The sequence below is a fragment of the Panthera pardus genome, unplaced genomic scaffold (genome assembly GCF_024362965.1).
Source record: "Panthera pardus isolate Hobbes unplaced genomic scaffold, ASM2436296v1 HiC_scaffold_16, whole genome shotgun sequence".
NCBI classification, from domain to species: Eukaryota; Metazoa; Chordata; class Mammalia; order Carnivora; family Felidae; genus Panthera; species Panthera pardus.
The window spans coordinates 101,173,386-101,195,457 of NW_026526721.1; positions in this window are offsets into that span (position 1 = coordinate 101,173,386).

A 22,072-nucleotide genomic window follows, 5' to 3' on the forward strand; every position below is an offset into this window, starting at 1 on the left:
AAACAAAGCTAGTATAAACTTGTGAGGTTTTTGTGTGGACATACATTTTCAACTCTTTGGGTAAATACCAAGGAGTGCAATTGCTGGATCATATGGTGAGAATATGTCTAGTTTTGTAGTAAACTGCCAAACTGTCTTCCAGAGACAGTTTGCATCCCAACCAGCAATGTATGATAGTTCCTTTTGCTCCACATCCTTACCAGAATTTGGTATTCTCGGTTTTCACCATTCTCATCAGTGTATAGTGGTATATATCTTTGTTGTTTTAACTTACATTTCCTAGATGACATATAATCTGGAGTATCCTTTCATATGTTTTTGTGATCTATACATTTTCTTTGGTGAGTTGTCTGTTAAGGTGTTTGGCCTATTTTTGTAAATAAATATGTTTGTTTTCTTACTGCTGAGTTTTAAGACTTCTATTTTTGGATAACAGTCCTTTATCAGGTATGAAATGAAAATATTTTCTCCAAGTCTATGGCTTGCCTTCTGATTCTCTTGACATTGTCTTCCACAGAGCAAAAGTTTTTAATTTTAATGAAGTTCAGCTTATCAATTATTTCTTTCATGGATTGTGCCCTTGCTGCTGTATCACAAAGGCATCACCATAGGCAAGGTCAACTAGATTTTCTCCTACGATACCTTCTAGGAGTTTTATAGTTTTGCATTTTACAGTTAGGTCTGTGATCCATTTTTAGTTTGTTTTTATGAAGGGTATAAAATCTGTCCAGATTTTTTTTTTTTTTTTTTGGCATGTGGATGTTCAGTTGTTCTAGCATCATTTATTGAAAAGGTAATCTTTGTTCCATTGTATCACCTTTTGCTCCTCTGTCAAAGAACAGTTGACAATATTTATGTAAGTCTATTTCTAGGCTCTCTTTTCTCTTCCATTGATCTATTTGTTTTTTTCCCAATACCGTACTGTCTTCACTACCCTAGCAATCATTAAATTTTAGTAAGATATTACAATCAACATATCTGAAATTATTACTTTTAAAAATATTTTGGGGGTGGCTGGGTGGCTCAGTTGGTTAAGTGTCCAATTCTTGATAACAGTTCAGGTCATGATCTCACAGTTGTGAGATTGAGCCCCCAGTAGGGTTCTGCACTGAAAGCCTGTGTGGGATTCTCTCTCTCCCTCTCTGCCATTCCCCTGCCCACACATGCTCTCCCTCAAATTAAATAAAACTTCATAAATATATAACATATAAGTAAATTGCCAAAATATCACCTGATGAAACCATATTTTCATGCAGTTACCAGATGAAACTCAATCTAAGGATAGATTAATGTAGGGGTAAAGCTTTCCCATCCTCTTTTGTTTAACTTATCAGTGTGTTTAATAAATTTACTGAGGTATAATTAACACATATTAGACTCCACATATTTCAAGCATACAATTTCTTAAGTTTTGACATAGGCCCGTACTGGAAATTATCATCAAAATCACAATACTGAGCCCATTTCTTATCTCCGAAAGCTTTCTCATGTTCCTTTATAATCACTGCCTCCTGCCATGCCACTCCATACCTCCTCAAGCAACAACTGCTTTGCTCTTTGCCACTAGAGTTTGTGTTGAGTTTTGTCTGAATGGGAATGTAATACATAGTCTTTTGGCTAAATCCTTTCACTTAGCTTAATATTTTTGATACCTATCCATTCTGCTGTATCAAAAATTCATTTCTCTTTATTACTCAGTATTCCATTGTATGGATACACCACAACTTGAATCCATTCATCTGTTAAGTTTTAGGCCCTTACAAATAAAGCTGCTATGAACATTCATGAGCAAATATTTGTAAGAATATAAACCTTCTTTCCTCTTAGGCAAATACTTAGGAGTAGAATGGCTAGATCATGTAACTGATATATGTTTACCGTTTTAGGAAACTGCGTAATTTTTTGAAGTGTTATGAGCTAACACTCCTACCACTAAAAATGTATGAGAATTTCAGTTCCTCCACATCCTTGCCAACACTTACCATTTTTTTTTTTAATTTTTTTTCAACGTTTTTTATTTATTTTTGGGACAGAGAGAGACAGAGCATGAACGGGGGAGGGTCAGAGAGAGAGGGAGGCACAGAATCAGAAGCAGGCTCCAGGCTCTGAGCCATCAGCCCAGAGCCCGACGAGGGGCTCGAACTCACGGACCGCGAGATCGCGACCTGGCTGAAGTCGGACGCTTAACCAACTGCGCCACCCAGGCGCCCCAACACTTACCATTTTAATTTTAGTATGATCATTTTAATTTTAGCCATGTTTATATGTATATAGAGATATTACAGTTTTAGCTTTTATTTTCCAAACGTATAATGATGTTGAGCATCTAATCTTGAGCTTATCTGACATCCATATATATTTTTTAATTTTTTTCAAAAAATGTTTATTTTTGAGAGAGCGCGAGTGGGGGAGGGGCAGAGAGGGAGACACAGAATCCAAAGCAGGTTCCATTCTCCAAGCTGTCAGCACAGAGCCCAACTTGGGGCTCAAACTCACAAACCACGAGATCATGACCTGAGCGAAGTTGGATGCTTAACCTACTGAGCCACCCAGGCACACCAATCTACTTGCTATGATAAAGTCCTTGTTAAAATATTTTGCCCATTTTTATATGGTGGCTTTCTCCCCATGTCCTTTTATTTAGTTTAATAGTTCTTCATATATTGTAGTGTAGCAGGATTCTCGCACAGAGAGTCGTGACATCGGGGCTTTTCTTTCCAGGAAGCAATTTTATTCGTGCCAGCATGGCTCAGTTGGATTTGTACCCGAAGAACTGAGCCCTGAATGCCACGTGGTGTAGTTTTTTACACATTTTTTATTTATTGGTCTCCCATATATGGTAACACACAAACATGCAGTCTGATTAAGTGGTCTCATGTTACAAGTTCATGAAAGATGCCACATACACATAGAGCCAGGTTCCCTTCAGGTTTGTTTTTTTTTTTCTTAGGGAAGGGACCCTACCACAGAAGATGTAACCCTTAAGTCAGGTATGCACTTTGCAAATAATCTTTCCTAGTATGTTGCTTTTTCTTTTTTTTTTAATGTTTATTTGTTTTTGAGAGAGAGACACACAGAATTCAAAGCAGGTTCCAGGCTTTGAAAAGCTGTCACCAGAGCCCAGACACAGGGCTTGAACCAAAATCCATGAGATCATGACATGACCTGAAGTTAGACACTTAACCGACTGAGCCACCCAGGTTCCCCTCATGCTTTATTTCTGATTCTCTTAAAGTATCTTTTGAAGAGATAAAGCTTTTAATTTTCATTATGTCCAATTTATCAATTTTTTTTTCATTGATCAATCAGTTGTATCCATGGTACCTTCGCTTAAACCAAAGCCACAAAAAATTTTTTCCCATGTTTTCTTCTGATAGTTTATACTTGTGGGTGATACTTTTGTGATCTATTTTGAGTTAATTTTTATATATGATGTGAGGTATAGATGGGAGTTCCTTTATTTACATATGAGTATCCAATTGTTCCAACACCAACTGTTAAAAAAGACTCCTTTCTTCAATGAATCTCCTTGAAACTTTGTCAAAAATCCATTTCCTAAATATGTGTGGGCCTATTTTTCAATTCTATTCTGTAACACTGATCTATTTTTCTGTACTTACACCAATATGAGATAGTTTTAATTATAATAAGTCTTGAAATAGTTTAGTGTTAACCTGCCTACTATGCTCTTTTTCAACCTTGTTATTCTAGCTTTTGCATTTCTTTATGAATTTCAGAATCAGATTTTCAATTTTGCAAAAAAAACTCTGATTTTTATTGAAAATATTTTAACATAAAGATTAAGTTGGATGACTTGACATAATAATATTAAGTCTTTTTAACCAAGAGTAGAGCAAATGCCTCCATTTATTTAGTTTTTCTTTAATTTTTTTTCATCACTGTTTTGTAAATGTGGATGTAGGTACATCTTTCCCACTTTTGTCAGATTTATCCCTAAATATTTCACATTTTTTAATGCGAGGATAAACAGTATTTTTAATTTCAATTTCTTAGTGTTTGTTACCAATATATAGAAATAAAATGTTTTTCCCCCCCTACGTTTATTATGTATTCTGCAACCTTGCTAAGCTCACTTAGTGGCTCTAATACTCTCTTATGGCTTTTCTACCTAGGCAATCATGTCATCTGTGACATGGTATCTCCAAAATGAAAGAATTTTATTTCTTTTTCTTGTCTGATAGTACTGGCTGCACCCATCCATCAATACAAAAATGAACAGAAGTGGGAGACGTGGAAGTTCCTTTCTTATTTCTGGTCTTAGAGGGAATGTTGAACGTTTAAGAAATGGACTTCTCCATTTCACTAGTGTCCTCTCTCTCAACACTCTCTTCTCTTCAATATTCTGAGAGCTTGGCTGCCTTTGTGTTGCTGGACTCTGAGGTTGGTCAACTGGGCTCAGTTCCCCCTCAGTATACCACACACACGAAGCTGTCTCAGGGCACTATAAACTGGGTTAACTGTAAGGATCACCTTCTCTTTTTGTTCTTTCAAGAATTACTCTCCTTTACCCCCTAATTCCAGTGTCTTAAAGACCTATTGTTTTAGATATATTGCCTGTTTTATATTTTGTTTTAGACAAGAGGGAAAACACCCATCCTGTTACTTCATTTGGGGAAAAAGGAGAAATTCCCTCACTGTTTTTTAGGAAATCAAAACTACAGTTAAATTATTTTTAAACGTGTGAATTGTTAAAAATTCCAAGATTGTAAAATCAATATAAATTGTTATAAATTCCAAGATAGTGAAATCAATATTGATACAGCCATTCATATTAATGACATTATAGATTAATTTCTATTTGTATCCCTTTTCATGAACCATAATCCATACTATATTAGAAAAAACTGTTATCATTAATTGCAATATAGCAGTAAGCTACAGGTTAGATGTGCAAAATTGTATATCAATTATAAATAACACATTAATTTTTATAAGTATATTAAATAATATAGTTATTTTTAGTATTTAATAATTTCCAGAATCTAAATATTTCCCCAGAATCTAAAATACTGAGAAACTTTCCTCTTCTTTTTCTTCAGTTTCACTAAAATATGTTTCTAGGAATGTTTCTGTACTAATATTCAAGCAAACTTCATAATTTTATATAAAGACACAAAATATCTCTTACAGAGATATATTGACTAATGTAAGAAAAATTGTATCTTTAGAGTAAAATTGGCTAAAACATTTTACCTAAGTCAGACATCCATTTGCTCTACAAAGTAGAGCAGTGACTCAATATGTATTCAAAAATTCGTATTTATTCAAATCTCCATCCATAATCACCTTGAAGATATAGTAGTCTCTCTTTAACAAGCTAAATTTACCAGAGACTCATTTTTCTATTATGTTTTATGTTAGAAAATGTGAGACTGAAAAATATTTAAATGAAAATTACATTACTTTAATGATACTATATTTCTGAGAAATATAAGAGAACATTTGATAAGCTATTCAGCATTATTTTAATAACTTAAAAATAATACAATATTTCATAATTCAATATTGGAGAAATATCTAACATTCTTGGTGTTTTCAAAGACTCTTAAACTTGAAAGGATATTAAAAATGCAAAATAATGCAACAGTATAAAAACTACATCCCACATGCATAAACTAAATGACTGAATGCTTCAACACTGTACAAGCCTTAATACTCAAATTATAAATTTGTGTTGAATTTTTATTTCATTTTTACCTTATGTGTATATAATAAATCTCCTAGAATCTCATGTTCTCATTATGTTCTTTTAAAAGACATTTCAATCTGAGGATTAGGCAATGATATATTATTTAAAAATAGTGACTCTATACATTTCAATATATTCAGTATATTTTCAACAAATATTACATTATCTCTACTGCATTTTAAAATTAAATATTATTGTGATGTCGATTTTTAGAAAATTGTTCATGTTTGCTCCTCTACTCCTAAAATTAATCATTTTAGGAGTGCTGTGCCAAACCTGCCATTTTTGCACTCTCCCTGTTACTTTTATTTTATTTTTTTTTAATTTTTTTTTAACGTTTATTCATTTTTGAGACAGAGAGAGACAGAGCATGAATGGGGGAAGGTCAGAGAGAGAGGGAGACACAGAATCTGAAACAGGCTCCAGGCTCTGAGCTGTCAGTACAGAGCCCGACGCGGGGCTCGAACTCACGGACCGCGAGATCATGACCTGAGCCGAAGTTGGACGCCCAACTGACTGAGCCACCCAGGCGCCCCTCTCCCTGTTACTTTTAGAGGATACATAACTTTCTATCAATATCCCTCAGAAAATAACATGATTCCAAACATTTACACTTTAGTACATTTCACCAAAGCTTTTGCCACCTACTGAATTAGGCATTTACAATTAAATGCTGAATACATAACATCAGATTTACCTTCTATGATAGAATGATGAATTCTTGGTGAGAAAGAATTTTTGTACAATTCTTGGTGAGAAAGAATTTTTGTACAAAACAAGGAGTTATTCAATCACAAAACATAGCAAGCTAAATTTGTGTAGGAAGTCATTCTACCTCTGTGTACACAGTGTTTATTTAACAAGATGGACCAATTTACAATATATAATAGTAAGAAAGAAAGAAATAGAAATATAACACCTTTACCTTCCCTTTAGGTCTTTACTAAAGGATGAGGAAGAGTTGCCCTGTTTTATTTGAAAGATGAATTTCAATGAATTAAATATATCCAAATGATTAATTTTGTGGTTCCTTAACTTGTGTTCATAGCATCCCTCTGGTATTGGTAATCCAAGAGACCATTTTCGTGAGGAATTTGCTAACTTATACTTGGGAAGATGTTGCATAGCAATTCACTATTGTCTATTCAAAACAATTTTAATTAGTTCCAGTGTTAGAGACAGTGTAATTCCTTAATGAAACTATACACGCTGCTCCATTTGCCTTTTAACAGTTAAAAGTATTATAGCAACCTCATTCTACTTTTTCACTAAGGAAGCCTGCCAGCTGTAGTCCCAGTACAATTATTGCTTTCACAAAGTGCTCTAAATCTGTCAACAAGAAAATACACGAACTACTGCATAATAAAGCTGTTAAGAAGGTGACCCAGTTGTTACACCACAACTGCTTCCTCTGGCAGAGATATCCAGGCAAACGTGCTGATTACCAGTGTCTTGGTACCAACGCAATTAGGAAGAACTTTTCTTTTTTCTATTATATAAGAGGTGATTTTAATGGTTTTAAAATTATTTAACAATGTTTTCACCCAATTACAGAGATGAAAATTTAGGAATGGAGTTTTAATAGAAATATGAGCAACCTCAAATTCTTTAAATAATAAAAGTATCTCTATACTTTCCCTCAATTTTGCTGTGAGCTTAAAACTGCCCTAAAAGAATACAATCTATTTTAAATAAACAAACAAATAAATGCAAGTTTAAAAAAATAACAAAGAGGAAAGGAAAAGCATTTATTAAGTGCCTCTCATATATCTAGTCTTATAGTTAATATCACAATATATACTATTTCACAATAAATTTAGACTTAACACTAAGTTATTTTTCACATCTCAGTTCCTTGGGAATTTGCCCAAATATGGCTTTAAACTAGACATGGCATTACACATAGATGTGAAAAGTAAAAGTTAACTCTTATTTTCTGTATCTGATCTTTCTCACAATTCCTGACAACATAACTAGGGAAAAAATAACTTTTAAACTAATCAATTGATTAAATTCAACAATATAAGAATGCATTAAACAATCTTATTACACAGAAAAAGCATGCACAAATCTTGGAGATCAGGCTTAATGAATTTTAACAGAGTACATCCATGTAATCACCCAGATCAAGGCTTCAGGTGGTAGCCATGCATCAGTGAGTGCATGTTACCCATGATGAAATTCGCAGAACACCATGGCTTCTATAGCAGCCAAGAACAACTCCATTCAAATGCAATCCCAGTCAAAATACCAGAAGGTTATTTTATAGATATTGACAAACTGATTCTAAATTTTATAGGCAAAAGACCTACACAACCAACATAACATTGAAGTACAACAACAAAACTGGAAGACTGATGTTACCCAACTTCAAGACTGACCATAAAGCTACAGTAATCAAGACAATGTGGTATAGGCAAAAGAATACACATACAGATCAATGAAACAGATTAAAGATCCCAGAAGTCAATGAAATACAGTCAATGATATCTGACAAAGGAGCAAAGACAATACAATGTAACGAAGATGGTCTTTTTGGCAAATGCTGCTGGAATGACTGACTGGACATCCACATACAAAAAGACTAATCTAGACATAGACCTTATACCGTTCACAAAAATGACCTAAAAATGGATCCCAGACCTAAATGTAAAATGCAAAACCATAAATTTCTAGAGAATAACCTAGGAGAAAACCATGATGACCCTGGTATAGGGATACCTTTTTTGATACAAATTCAAAGGCACAATTCATAAAAGAAGTAATAATTGATAAGCTGGATTTAATTAAAATTAAAAAATTCTGCCCTGTGAAAGGCAATGTCAAGAGAATGAGCAGATTGTCTACAGACTGAGAGAAAATATTTGCAAAATACACAACTGATAAAGGATGGTCATCTAGAAGTCACCAAAACTCTTAAAACTCAATAATAAGGAAACAAACAATCATATTAATCAAAGGGGCAAATATTTTAACAGACACTTCACCAAAATAGGTATACAAATGTCAAACAGGCACATGAGTAGATGCTACACTTCATATGTCCTCAGAGAAATGCATATTAAAACAACAAATGGATACCACTAACACACCTACTTGAGTGGCCAAAACCCAGAACACTGATGACACCAAATGCTGGCAAGGACTTGGAGCAATGGGAACTCTCATTGATTGCTCATAAAAATGCAAAATGGTGTATACAGCCATTTGGGAGACAATTTTGTGGTTTCTTAAAATATTAAACATATTCTTAAAAAAAAACATAATCTTACCACACAATCCAACAATCTTACAAAACCTGGACAGAGCTGGTTATACCAGCTTTATTCACAACTGTCAAAATGTGGAAGCAACCCAGATATCCTTCGGTAGGTTAATGGTAAAATAAACTGTGATACATATGGAAAATGGCATCTTTTCAGCACTAAAAATAAATAGGCTATCCTACCAAGAAAACACATGAAGACCCATAAATGCATCTTACTAAGTGAAAAGAGCCAACACGAAAAGGCTACATACTGTATGATCCCAACTACATGACATTCCAGAAAAGGCAAAACTATAGAGATGGTAAAAAGATCAGTGTTTGTCTTCATGAGGTCCCAATAGTTCATTTTTGCTTTTAATTTCCTTGCCTTTGGGGATGTGTCAAGTAAGAAATTGATGTGGCTGAGGTCAGAGAGGTTTTTTCCTGCTTTCTCCTATAGGGTTTTGATGGTTTCCTGTCTCACATTCAGGTCCTTTATCCATTCTGAGTTTGTTTTTGTGAATGGTGTAAGAAAGTGGTCTAGTTTCATCCTTCTGCATGTTGTGTCCAGTTCTCCCAGCACCATTTGTTAAAGAGACTGTCTTTCTTCCTTTGGATATTCTTTCCTGCTTTGTCAAAGATTAGTTGGCCATATTTTGTGGCTCTAGTTCTGGGGTTTCTATTCTATTCCATTGGTCTATGTGTCTGTTTTTGTGCCAATACCATGCTGTCTTGATGATGACAGCTTTGTAGTAGAGGCTAAAGTCTGGGATTGTGATGCCTCCTGCTTTGGTCTTCTTCTTCAATATTACTTTGGGTATTCCGGGTCTTTTGTGGTTCCATACAAATTTCAGGATTGCTTGTTCTAGAGTCGAGAAGAATGCTGGTGCAATTTTGATTGGGACTGCACTGAATGTGTAGATAGCTATGGGTAGTATTGACATTTTCACAATATTTATTCTTCTAATCCATGAGCATGGAATGTTTTTCCATTTCTTTACATCTTCTTCAATTTCCTTCATAAGCTTTCTATAGGTTTTAGCATACAGATCTTTTACATCTTTGGTTAGGTTTATTCCTAGGTATTTTATGCTTCTTTGTGCAATTGTGAATGGGATCAGTTTCTTTATTTGTCTTTCTGTTGTTTCGTTATTAGCATATAAGAATGCAACTGATTTCTGTACATTGATTTTGTATCCTGCAACTTTGCTGAATTCACGTATCCGTTCTAGCAGACTTCTGGTGGAGTCTATTGGATTTTCCATATATAATATCATGTCATCTGTAAAAAGTGAAAGCTTAACTTCATCTTTGCCAATTTTGATGCCTTTGATTTCTTTTTGTTGTCTAATTGCTGATGCTAGAACTTCCAAAACTATGTTAAACAACAGCGGTGAGAATGGACATCCCTGTCTTGTTCCTGATCTCGGGGGAAAGCTCTCAGGTTTTCCCCATTGAGGATGATATCAACTGTGGGCTTTTCATAAATGGCTTTTATGATGTTTAATTATGTTCCTTCTATCCCGACTTTCTCGAGGGTTGTTATTAAGAATGCTGAATTTTGTCAAATGCTTTTTCTGCATCGATTGACAGGATCATATGGTTCTTATCTTTTCTTTTATTAATGTGATGTATCACGTTGATTGATTTGCGAATGTTGAACCAGCCCTGCATCCCAGGAATGAATCCCACTTGATCATGGTGAATAATTCTTTTTATATGCCGTTGAATTCGATTTGCTAGTATCTTATTGAGAATTTTTGCATCCATGTTCATCAGGGATATTGGCCTGTAGTTCTCTTTTTTTACTGGGTCTCTGTCTGGTTTAGGAATCAAAGTAATACTGGCTTCATAGAATGAGTCTGGAAGTTTTCCTTCCCTTTCTATTTCTTGGAATAGCTTGAGAAGGATAGGTATTATCTCTGCTTTAAATGTCTGGTAGAATTGGGACCTCATGAAGATAAAAAGCTTCTGCACTGCAAAGGAAACAATCAACAAAACTAAAAGGCAACCAACGGAATGGGAAAAGATATTTGCAAATGACATATAGGACAAAGGGCTACTATCCAAAATCTATAAAGAGCTCACCAAATTCCACACCCGAAAAACAAATAATCCAGTGAAGAAATGCGAAGAAAACATGAATAGACACTTCTCTAAAGAAGACATCCAGATGGTTAACAGGCACATGAAAAGATGCTCAACATCGCTCCTCATCAGGGAAATACAAATCAAAACCACACTCAGATATCACCTCACACCAGAGTGGCTAAAATGAACAAATCAGGAAACTATAGATGCTGGCGAGCATGTGGAGAAAATGGAACCCTCTTGCATTGTTGGTGGGAATGCAAATTGGTGCAGCCACTCTGGAAAACAGTGTGGAGGTTCCTCAAATTTAACAACAGATCTACCCTATGACCCAGCATTAGCACTGCTAGGAATTTACTCAAGGGATACAGGAGTGCTGATGCATAGGGGCACTTGTAGCCCAATGTTTATAGCAGCACTTTCAACAATAGCCAAATTATGGAAAGAGCCTAAATGTCCATCAACTGATGAATGGATAAAGAAATTGTGGTTTATATACACAATGGAATACTACATGGCAATAAGAAAGAATGAAATATGGCCTTTTGTAGCAATGTGGATGGAACTGGAGAGTGTAATGCTAAGTGAAATAAGTTATACAGAGAAAAACAGATACTATATGTTTTCACTCTTATGTGGATCCTGAAAAACTTAACAGAAGTCCATGGGGGAGGGGAAGAGAAAAAAAAAGAGGTTAGAGAGGGAGAGAGCTAAAGCATAAGAGACTCTTAAAAACTGAGAATAAACTGAGGGTTGATGGGGGGTGGGAGGAGGGGGTGGGTGATGGGTATTGAGGAGGGCACCTTTTGGGATGAGCACTGGGTGTTGTATGGAAACCAATTTGACAATAAATTTCATATAAAAATTTTTTTAAATAAACCCAGAAAAAAAAAAAAGATCAGTGTTTGCCAAGGGTGGGGGCAAGGGTCAGATGGACAAGCAAAGCACAGAGAATTTTGTGGGTAGTTAAAATATTGTGTATGATATATAATGATGAATATAGGTCATTATACATTTATCTAAACCCATAGAATGTATGATACAAGTCAACACTAAAGTAAACTATGGACTTTGTGTGATTATGATGTATCAACATAGGTTCACCCTTGATAACAAATGCACCAGTCTGATATTGAATGTGTGTGATGCTGATATTGAAGAGGCTATAAATATGTAGGGATAAAGGGTATACGGGACATCTCTGTGTCTTCCTCTCAATTTTGTTGCGAACTTTAAATTGCTCTAAAAAATAAAGTCTTAAAAATTTTCCTTTCTGTGTAACCAAGAAAATAATTTAAATAACTGGTAATTTCCCAAACAACATTTAGTTATCTTCCCTACCATCCAACTCTAAAATACATTGTTTTTCTAATTAATGATCTCTAATATTGGTACAACTACTATTATGTACTTTCAATCTTGGGAGATGAATAAGGGGAGACAGGCCCCACAGAACTGTAATGAAAGAAATAAGCAAAATTAACTAATTGTATTAACTACAATGAAGGAAATACTTGAATGCAGACAATCACATCCAAAATCTGAGCAATGCCATAAGGAAAAATAGGGGGCGTGACTGCTTCGATTAGGAGAGTGATTGAAAATCTCTGAGAGTATATATTATTTAGATTGAAACCCGAGAATGAGAAAGTGTATCAAGTAAAGAAAAGTTTAAAATTCTCAAATTGAAAAGAGCCTGCACAGAACTGAGTTAGGAGTCTGGTGGCCTGTTCTAGTAACCACAAGAAATCCAATGTGGCTACAAGGACATAAAATGGGGCTAGAGGATGCCAAGGACTAGTTAATGCACAGCCTTGGGGGCGGGGAGAGACCTTTGGAGTTTTAGGGGGCAGGGAGAGACCTTTGGAGTTTTACGCAGTAGGATAAATGTGAAAAAAATAGCAGGAAATGACTTGATCTGAGTTATATCTAAGCAGTTCAGCCTAGTTTCATTGTGGAAAAGAAACTAGGGGAAACAAGGATGGAAACAGAAAGACACTGTCACAGAAGTATCGGTGGAAGGTGTTGAGGCCTAGTCTAGAGCTATAGCAATGGATTTAAAAAGAAGCCAATGGATTTTCAAAATATTTTCAAGACAACATTGTTAGGATGTGTTGACAATTTAGATGTTAGACAAAAGAAAGGGGCAATCAACAATGAATCTCCAGTTTTAGCTTGAAAGACTCCGTGAACTGTGGTGCTGTTTCCTGTGATGAGAAAGACAGGATGGAATGGGGGAGTTTGGTAAGTTAAGGACAATCAAGAATTCCCAATGCACACAGTGAAGACATCTGTGATATAATTAAATGGACACCTTAATGTGGAGGACAGGAAAAGTCTGAGACACGGATGTGAATTTAGAGTTTCAGTACATACATGTAAAACCATGGAAAAGAACAAGATTGCTGAAAAGTATAAAGATCATGAATGAAACACTGATGCAGAAGAAAACATGAACCAAGTCCTTCCCTGATTACAACAATAAGCTTAGTCTATATCATGGTGGAAGAACAACACTGCAAAATCTCAGTGACCTAACAAAAGTCAATGTTTATTTCTTGTCCTTGATACATATGTTTTTGTGAATTAGCTAACGCCCTGGTCTGTCTGCATTCTGGGACTCTGGCTGAACAATTGGTGCTTACCCACTCTCTAAAGCTTCTGCTTAGAAGTGCTGCATATCACATCTTATTGAACAAATCACATCAAACATGCAAGACTGATATCAATGGGGTAGGAAATATACCCCTAACTTACAGAGGAGCCTACTGGGAGAGGATGCAAACATTCTGAACAATAAAATCTTCTTCGGGCATGAAACCCTAAACACTCCAAAATTATGTATCTTGAGCATTTTCCTCTATATTCACTTTATATTTCATTACTAAGTACTTGGAGTGTCTTTATTTCCTTTTTATTGTTATCAGAATACATATGGCAAATGTTTTAAAGCACAGAGAAAGGCTCAGACTGCCCAGTAGCCATCTCCTGTACCATTTCTCCCCACCACTAATCCCATTTCCAGTGGGCTAAAATTTTTAATTCTACTTCTCATCAAAATGTAAAATTTGAGTCCACACCTAACATATGCTCTTGTCCGTTTGATAAATAAAACCAGTAATATTGCTTGTCTGTCTACAAATAGTATTTCTTTTACTCTTGGGCCACAACTTTGGTTATTAATCGAATACCTTAATTGCCATTAACAGCAGCATTTATTAACACTGAATTCCAAAACAGTTGTTAGTATAGTTAGTATTTGCCTATTTACAGAACAGAAAATAAACAAATGTGACTATCTTTTTTCTGTAATTTTTACCCATTAACTTCATATGATTAGAAATTGGGTTATATGCTGCTTTACTTTTCCACAATAGATCAATTACTTTCCTTTGCTAAAAGGGACTATTTTAAATATTTTGTACTCTTGCATGGAAATCTCAAGGGTTTGCACTGCACTCTTCAAAATATAAATACTTTTAATTTGACTGGCTTATAGAAAAATTGATTTTCTCTCTTTTTGAAAAGGACTGTTGAAAATGGACTGGGAATAAGTGAAAACAGCAAACATACTCCTTCTGGTTCCCAGGAATATCGCAGGAAGTATGAATTGGCTATGTGTCTGCCCCTATAGAATTAGACAGAATGTATTTGTTAAATTGTGAAATGCTTTCAGGCTGCAGTCAAAAAGCTGTTTAAGAGTATAAGAGAAATTAGGGAATTAGGATCACTTTTTTTATGTTTATTTATTACTTTTAGGAGAGAGAGAGAGAGAGAGAGAGAGAGAGAGAGGGCTTGTGAGCAGGGGAGGGGCAGAGATAGAGGGACAAAGGATCTGTGATGACAGCAGAGAGCCCAATTTGGGGCCCAAACTCATTAATCATGAGATCATGACCTGGGCCAAAGTTGGACGCTTAACCCACTGAGCCACGCAGGTGCCCCAAGGCTGATATTTATAAATTCTATGCAACAGAAACATTTTTTGAGTTCAAAATTAGTCATAGAGATACTTTTCCTTGCAAAAATCTAAGAGTCAACAAAATCATCCCCACCATAGAAACTAAGTAAATGAAACTGAGCAAAAGTCAGAGCAATAACAGTAGGACGATGCTACAGAAGTAAGGGAGTCTTTGACATTATTCTAATTAGCAAGGGAGACAAAGGGTTCCCCTTTTAGGACTCTGAACAAGGAAAACAGAAATTAAACCTTGTCAATACTTAACCTGTCATTGAGCAATACAAGAAAATCTCTCTAGCAGACTCATTCAAAAAGAGACATAGAAGAGATTAAAAGAAAGTGCTGAAGGGTATACTCTAACGGAATTACAAGTTTTGAACAGACTATACACCTAACTGTATGTGGTTAATATTCTATAATGCATGCATGTTTGGGCATGGTCACAATAAATTCTCAAGGTAAGTAATTCCTCCAAGTAGTTTTAAAGACAGATATAGCAACTGCAAATGCCTTCCCCCAAATCTCAATTTCAATACAATATGGTGAAAACTAGGAACAAGCCTGGTAAGCATCATCCCTTATAGAATTAGGGTCTCAAAAGGCTTTCTTCTTTTAGCTTAAATGCATGTTGTCAGGGAAAAAGGCTGACTAAAGGTATGCATTCTACTTTTTTTTTCTATACAATCCACAAAGAATAAATCTTTGAAGGTTATATGAGTAACACTTTAGGAACTCAATGCATTTTTTACAGATTATAGTAGTATGTTGTGCTTCCAGAGTTATTCCACAAACTTCACTCCCATTTGTTAAAACCTGGGAAAATTCTGTAAGATAAACCCAGCATAATCAGGAACTACACATCTAAGGATTTATCATCTCTAATATTTTCTGCTATAAAGAAATTTAAAGAAAATCCAAGATATTTTACTAAACTTTGCAATTCCAGAGTAAAAGCACATTTTAAACACATTTATAAACACATTTCCTTGATTCAATGTATATTAATCTGATTTCTGAAAATTTGGCAAATTAAATAACAATTATTGTCACCTTTTCACTTATTTTTTAAAATTTTTAATGTTTTATTTTATTTTTGAGAGAGAGAGAGAGAGAGAGAGACAGACAGAGACAGACAGAACATGAGTGGAGGAGGGACAGAGAGAGAAAGAGACACAGAATCTGAAGCAGGCTCCAGGCTCCGAGCTGTCAGCACAGAGCCCGATATGGGAATCAAACTCATGAAACGTGAGCTCATGACCTCAGCCAAAGTCAGATGCTTAACCATCTGAGCCATGCAGGTGCGCCTTCACTAATTTTTAAAAACAAAACAAAAAACCTGGCATTAAGCTATGACATATGTTTTGTACATACAGGAACCAAATATTTGCTTGTTTTAATTTTAGTTCTGAGCAGGCAAAAACAGGAGATAAAGAAGCAGATTTAGAATTTAAAAATAATTATTAAAATATTAGAGATTGATTAATTGATTGCTAGATGATAAAGGAAGAATTTATAGTCAAGAATATCAGTGGAGTGGGGAGAGAGGAGCTCACCGATGAGGGCCCCTAGTGGCTCAGAAGCTAGAAGTTGGCCTGGTTGGGGGCAGAGGGGTAGAAGACTGCAGTCAGGAAGCCTGAAGGAGCTGTAGGGGGTTAGAGTGAGATGTGCTGAGGCCTGGGGCCAACTTCACTCTGGACTTGCCTACTTGTATGTTTAGTTTTGGTGTTGGGCACAGGTCTCTGGTCTTAGAAGGCAGGCGGCTCTTCCCTGAACTAAATGATGCTTGCAGCTCCTATACTATATCGAAGGGATGGGGAGTGGGATACAAATACACTGGGTTACAAGTAAACCTTTTTTCTGTTGATAATAAAAAAAAATTATTCTCTCTTTCTCAGGCGTGATCCAAAGAATCCTTTTCTCAACTCTACCTGGACCCAGAATCTTGAACAGCCTACAGCCTTGCTTCTGATGGAGCTTTCATATTCCACTGTTAATATGGGCTGAATTGTGTCTCCTCAAAATTTATAGATTGAAGCTCTACCTCCAAGTACCAGAATGTGACTGTTTGGAGACAGGGTCTTTATAAATGTGATTAAATTAAAATGAGGCCATTAGAGTGGCCCTAATCATCTGACTGGTGTCCTTATGAGACAAGGAAATTTGGACAACAAAGGAAGACATCAGGAGTGCATGTGCACAAAGAAAAGACCATGTGAGGCACAGTGAGAAGGCAGCTATCAGCAAGCCAAGGAGAAGAGTCTCAGGAGAAGCCAAATCTCCTGACACCTTAATCTTGGACTTCCAGCCTCCAGAACTGTAAGATAATAAATTACTATTTAAGTCACCCAGTCTGGTATTTTGTTATAGCAACCTGAGCTAATACAAATGTTGACCTGGGAACAGGTCAACAGCTGAATATCCTATGAGATACAATCTCAAACCGTTTAAAATACTGAAACTAGGAGAAGGAGAGGGGACAGTTGATAAGTTAGGTGCTCCCCAAATCTCACTGTTTTATTGAAATAAGGGACTCAGCATTCTTCTTTAAGTTATTTAAAAAATTCAGGTCTTTGGGGCCCCTCACTGGCTCAGTTGACAGAGCATGAGACTTTTGACCTCAGGGTTGTGAATTAGAGCCCCGTTTTGGGCATGGAGCCTACTTAAGAAAAAAAAAAAAAAAATATATATATATATATATAGACATATATATATATATACAGACATATATATATATACACACACATATATACATATATATATACGTGTGTATATATGTGTGTATATATATATATATCAGGTCTTTTTTCTCCCCCAGGGCAGATGTAATGGCTTCTTATTTAATTGAATTTTCTTTTTAAAATATATCCTGGGGCACCTGGGTGGCTCAGTTGGTTGAGCCTCAGACTTCAGCTCAGGTCATGATGTTGTGGTTCATGGGTTCAAGCCCCGCACTGGGCTTGTGCTGACAGCTCAGAGCATGGATCCCGCTTCAGATTCTGTGTCTTCCTGTCTCTCTGCCTCTCCCCCACTCTCACTCTGTCGGTCTCCAAAAAATACACATTTAAAAAATTTTTTTTAATAAAAAATTATTAAAAAATATATATCCTTTGTGGAGCACCTGGGTAGCTCAGTTTGTTAAGTGTCCAACTCTTCATTTCTGCTCAGGTCACGATCTCACGGGTTTGTGATCTCTGCTCTGGTAGCGCAGAACCTGCTTGGGATTCTCACTCTTCCTCTCTCTCTCTCTGGCCTTCCCCCCACCCTTTCTTAAAATAAAAACTTTAAAAATAAATAAAATATATCCCTTGAAGCAAATGTTTATATTATATTCTGACAATGTTAAAGTTTTCATGTGGCATGCATTCTTATTGATTAGGAAGATGCATATTTTGCCCAAAAATCATGGAGGATAAAAATTATTTTGAGTGCTTTATAATACCTGAGTGTCTTCCTTTTTATACTCTAATTTGAAATCTTCATTTCCCTCAAGGCATACTTCATGCCCTAGTCTTCCACAGCATTTGTGTCTCTTCTGTAGCTCTGTACTTCACAGACCAGAACTTCTCATTTTATTTGTCTTCCTTTTATCACACAGTAAACTTCTCAAGGAAGGGGGTCATGCCTTACTAATTTTTTATGTCTCCTGTTTTTGGCAAACTGGCCGGAAGGCAGTTGTGGACAACTGGATTTTGAGTGAACAGAAGGATTAACTTTAATCTACTTATTCTGCATTACCGAAAGATCTGCTTCCTGAGACTACTTGCAGCACACTAAGAGAAATTCAATCTAGAAATTTTTTTAATGCAACTGTATATTATTCTTTAGAAGTTTCATATATAAATATATTTTTCATAACTAGCAAAATGTTTGTGAAACAACAAAGATTGAATAACAAATTCATTTACATATAAATGTATTTATATGCACACATATTTGTATATTCAAATACACACCATACATATTCAAGTATATATATTCTATAATACTACAAGGGAGTGAGAACTTATTTTATCTTTGAGAAAAGTGAGGATCAGAGTAGTAAGTTAATACGCTTAAGTCCACAGAACTAACTTAATTTTCTCGGCGAATGCTGGGCTCCTTATCATGAAGAAGGTATTTCACGTGCTGCTTTTTAACCAACCTGAGTATTTAAACATAGAAAATCTACCATCAATTGTTACGTGATCATAATTCACAGTAAATTACACCACCAATATTTTTACCTGGATTCTTTAGCAAACACACTTTGAAAATACATTTTTATACTAACAGTAATACATTCCATTAAGAAGATAAGATGATATAACAAAATTCATACAGAATCCTTCAAAACTAGTACTCATGTTTGTGTATAGTGCAAAAAACAGTTTTTGTCTATATGCATATGTAAGATGATATAGTTTGAAAAAAGAATGAGGCTATATTTACTTAATTTTTAATTAAGTAAATTTACTTAATATTTACCTAATTTAATTAAATTTACTTAATATTTACTTAAAATATTAAAAGCAATTTTTAATAGTTTTTGTCTTCATAATAAAAATTTATTGCTGAGCCTTCTCCACTCAGCTGATATACCATGGTGATAGATGCACTTACTTGTCTCATACATTTAGATTATATGTAGTTTTATGTTATTATAGATAATATCCACTATCTTCTTGCATTCTTATGTCTATACTGATTTATTTCCTTAAGTTCTTTTTTAGGAGTATGATTGTTGTGCCTATAAAAATGTGACACTTCTAAAACCAGAATGTGTACCTAGCATGTATCATGCATTATTACAATGTTGGAAAATTAGAAGCAGATTTGTTCTCTGTCCAGGTTCAACTTAAAAATGGAATTGGTTTATATATACAATGGAATACTACTTGGCAATGATAAAGAATGAAATCCTGTCATTTGCAGCAACCTGCATAGAACTAGAGGGTATTATGCTAAGTGAAATAAGTCAGTCAGAGAAAGACAGGTAGCATATGTTTTCACTCACATGTGGAACTTGAGAAAACAGAAGACCATGCGGGAAGGGAAGGGGAAAAGATAGTTTCAAACAGAGAGGGAGGCAAAACATAAGAGATTCTTAACAAACTAAGGGTTGATGGTGTGTGCAGGGGAGAGGGGAAAATGGGTGAAGGGCACTGAGGAGGGCACTTGTGATGAGCACTGGGTGTTGTATGTAAGCGATGAATCACAGGAATCTACCCCCAAAACCAAGAGCACACTGTATACACTGTATGTTAGCCAACTTGACAATAAATTATATTTAAAAAATGAAATTCAAACCTTTGAAGAAAAAGCGATTGCCTGGCCATCTCACATTAGTGCTTTGATGCTTCAAATCAGTTATAATTGTGTGCTTTCAGGATTATAGGTTCTAGTAAGACAATGGCATAACTGCTTGCATGAGCAGTGAGAGTAGCATATGTTAGACATGCGGCTAGAGGTATATATTAGACATGGCTAAGAGGTATAATTCTGATCCATACTAGTTCTGACATGACTGGAGGGTCATAACATTTCTGACAATTGGCTATAAATAAGACTGTATAGAATACTTATGAATGATACGCAAAATCTAAAACAATTGGGAAATAAATATTCTCTTTGGCACATATTGTCTCTACTTTCCACTCTTCGTGGTTATTATTTATGTATCTTGAGATCCTGAAGTTGAGCTGCTGATGCCTTATCAGATTGATTATATATGACCTACATGGCCTCACTGTTGTCACAACTGCCTTTTCTCATCTACAACTGGTATCCAGTTCAACACACAGTAACTAGAAAAATTTCCCCTACTAGGTACATATAGTATTATAATATTTCTATTGTTAATTTTAGCCATTCTGACACATGTGAGACAGTATCTCATTGTAGTTTTGATTCGTATTTCCCTATCAAAATACCAACAGCATTTTTCACAGAGCTAGAACAAACAAAATTTGTATGGAACCACAAAGTCCCTAAATAGCCAAAGCAACCTTGAAAAAGAAAAGCAAAGCTGGAGTCATTACATTTCAAGTTATATTACAAAGCTGTAGTGATAAAAAACATTATGGTACTGGCACGAAAATAGATACATAGATCACTGGAACAGAATAGAAAACCCAAAGATGAACCCACAAATATATGATATATTTGGAATTCTTAATTAAAATTTTTGAAAATAATTAATGATTAGGTTGGATATATTCTATTGTTTAAAATATTGAAAATGTCAATTTGCACAATGATATAAGTGAAGGTTTTTAGATAATAGGTTATTGTTCATTATATAATAACCAAACAAGTCCATATAATACCTGTTTTAAAACCACTCAAAGTATAAATAATTATCATTAGATATTACAGACTAATATAGCTTTAATCTATTAAAACTCCACATGTTCCCAAGTTAACAATGCAATTATGAGTTAACAAAATATATTCATGCATTCATCAATTTTACTCTTGAATTTGTTTTGATGATATGGACAATTTTAGAAAGTTGATGATATCCAGACTGATTTAATAAATGTACAGTATGTTTCATAATCTTTATGATTATTGAACATCAGGGAGAATTTTAATTAAAAATGTAAGCTCTCAAAGGAGAGCTTCTCAAAACATACTTTAATTTTTTTATCTTTTGAAAGTAAGTAAAAGTCATGCTTATGTGCTAGAATAACACAGTAAAAATATTCATGAAGTAACAAGTGGCCAAAAATACAAATTTATGCTGATTTCAGGTATGGTCTGGTTTGGTTGGACAGAACACAACTGGTAGATTAGTGATAAGGATATCTGGGGAAGAAGTATTGGCATGGAACTTTCAGAGCAGACACACACTCTGAAGATGTTTGTGTCCCATGTCACTGCCCAACAAATGGGATCCACAGTAGAAAAGATTCTTAATAATCAGGTGGCAAAATGACTTGCTCTGTGGATGTCAGTCTCTTCTCTAGCCACTCCAGTACTTACCCAATGAGTCCATGAATATGGCCAAAGTGCCAAGAGATGAAGACTACATATGATCACAACAATGTGGATTTCCATATACTTAATTGAAAGGTGGAACTTCATA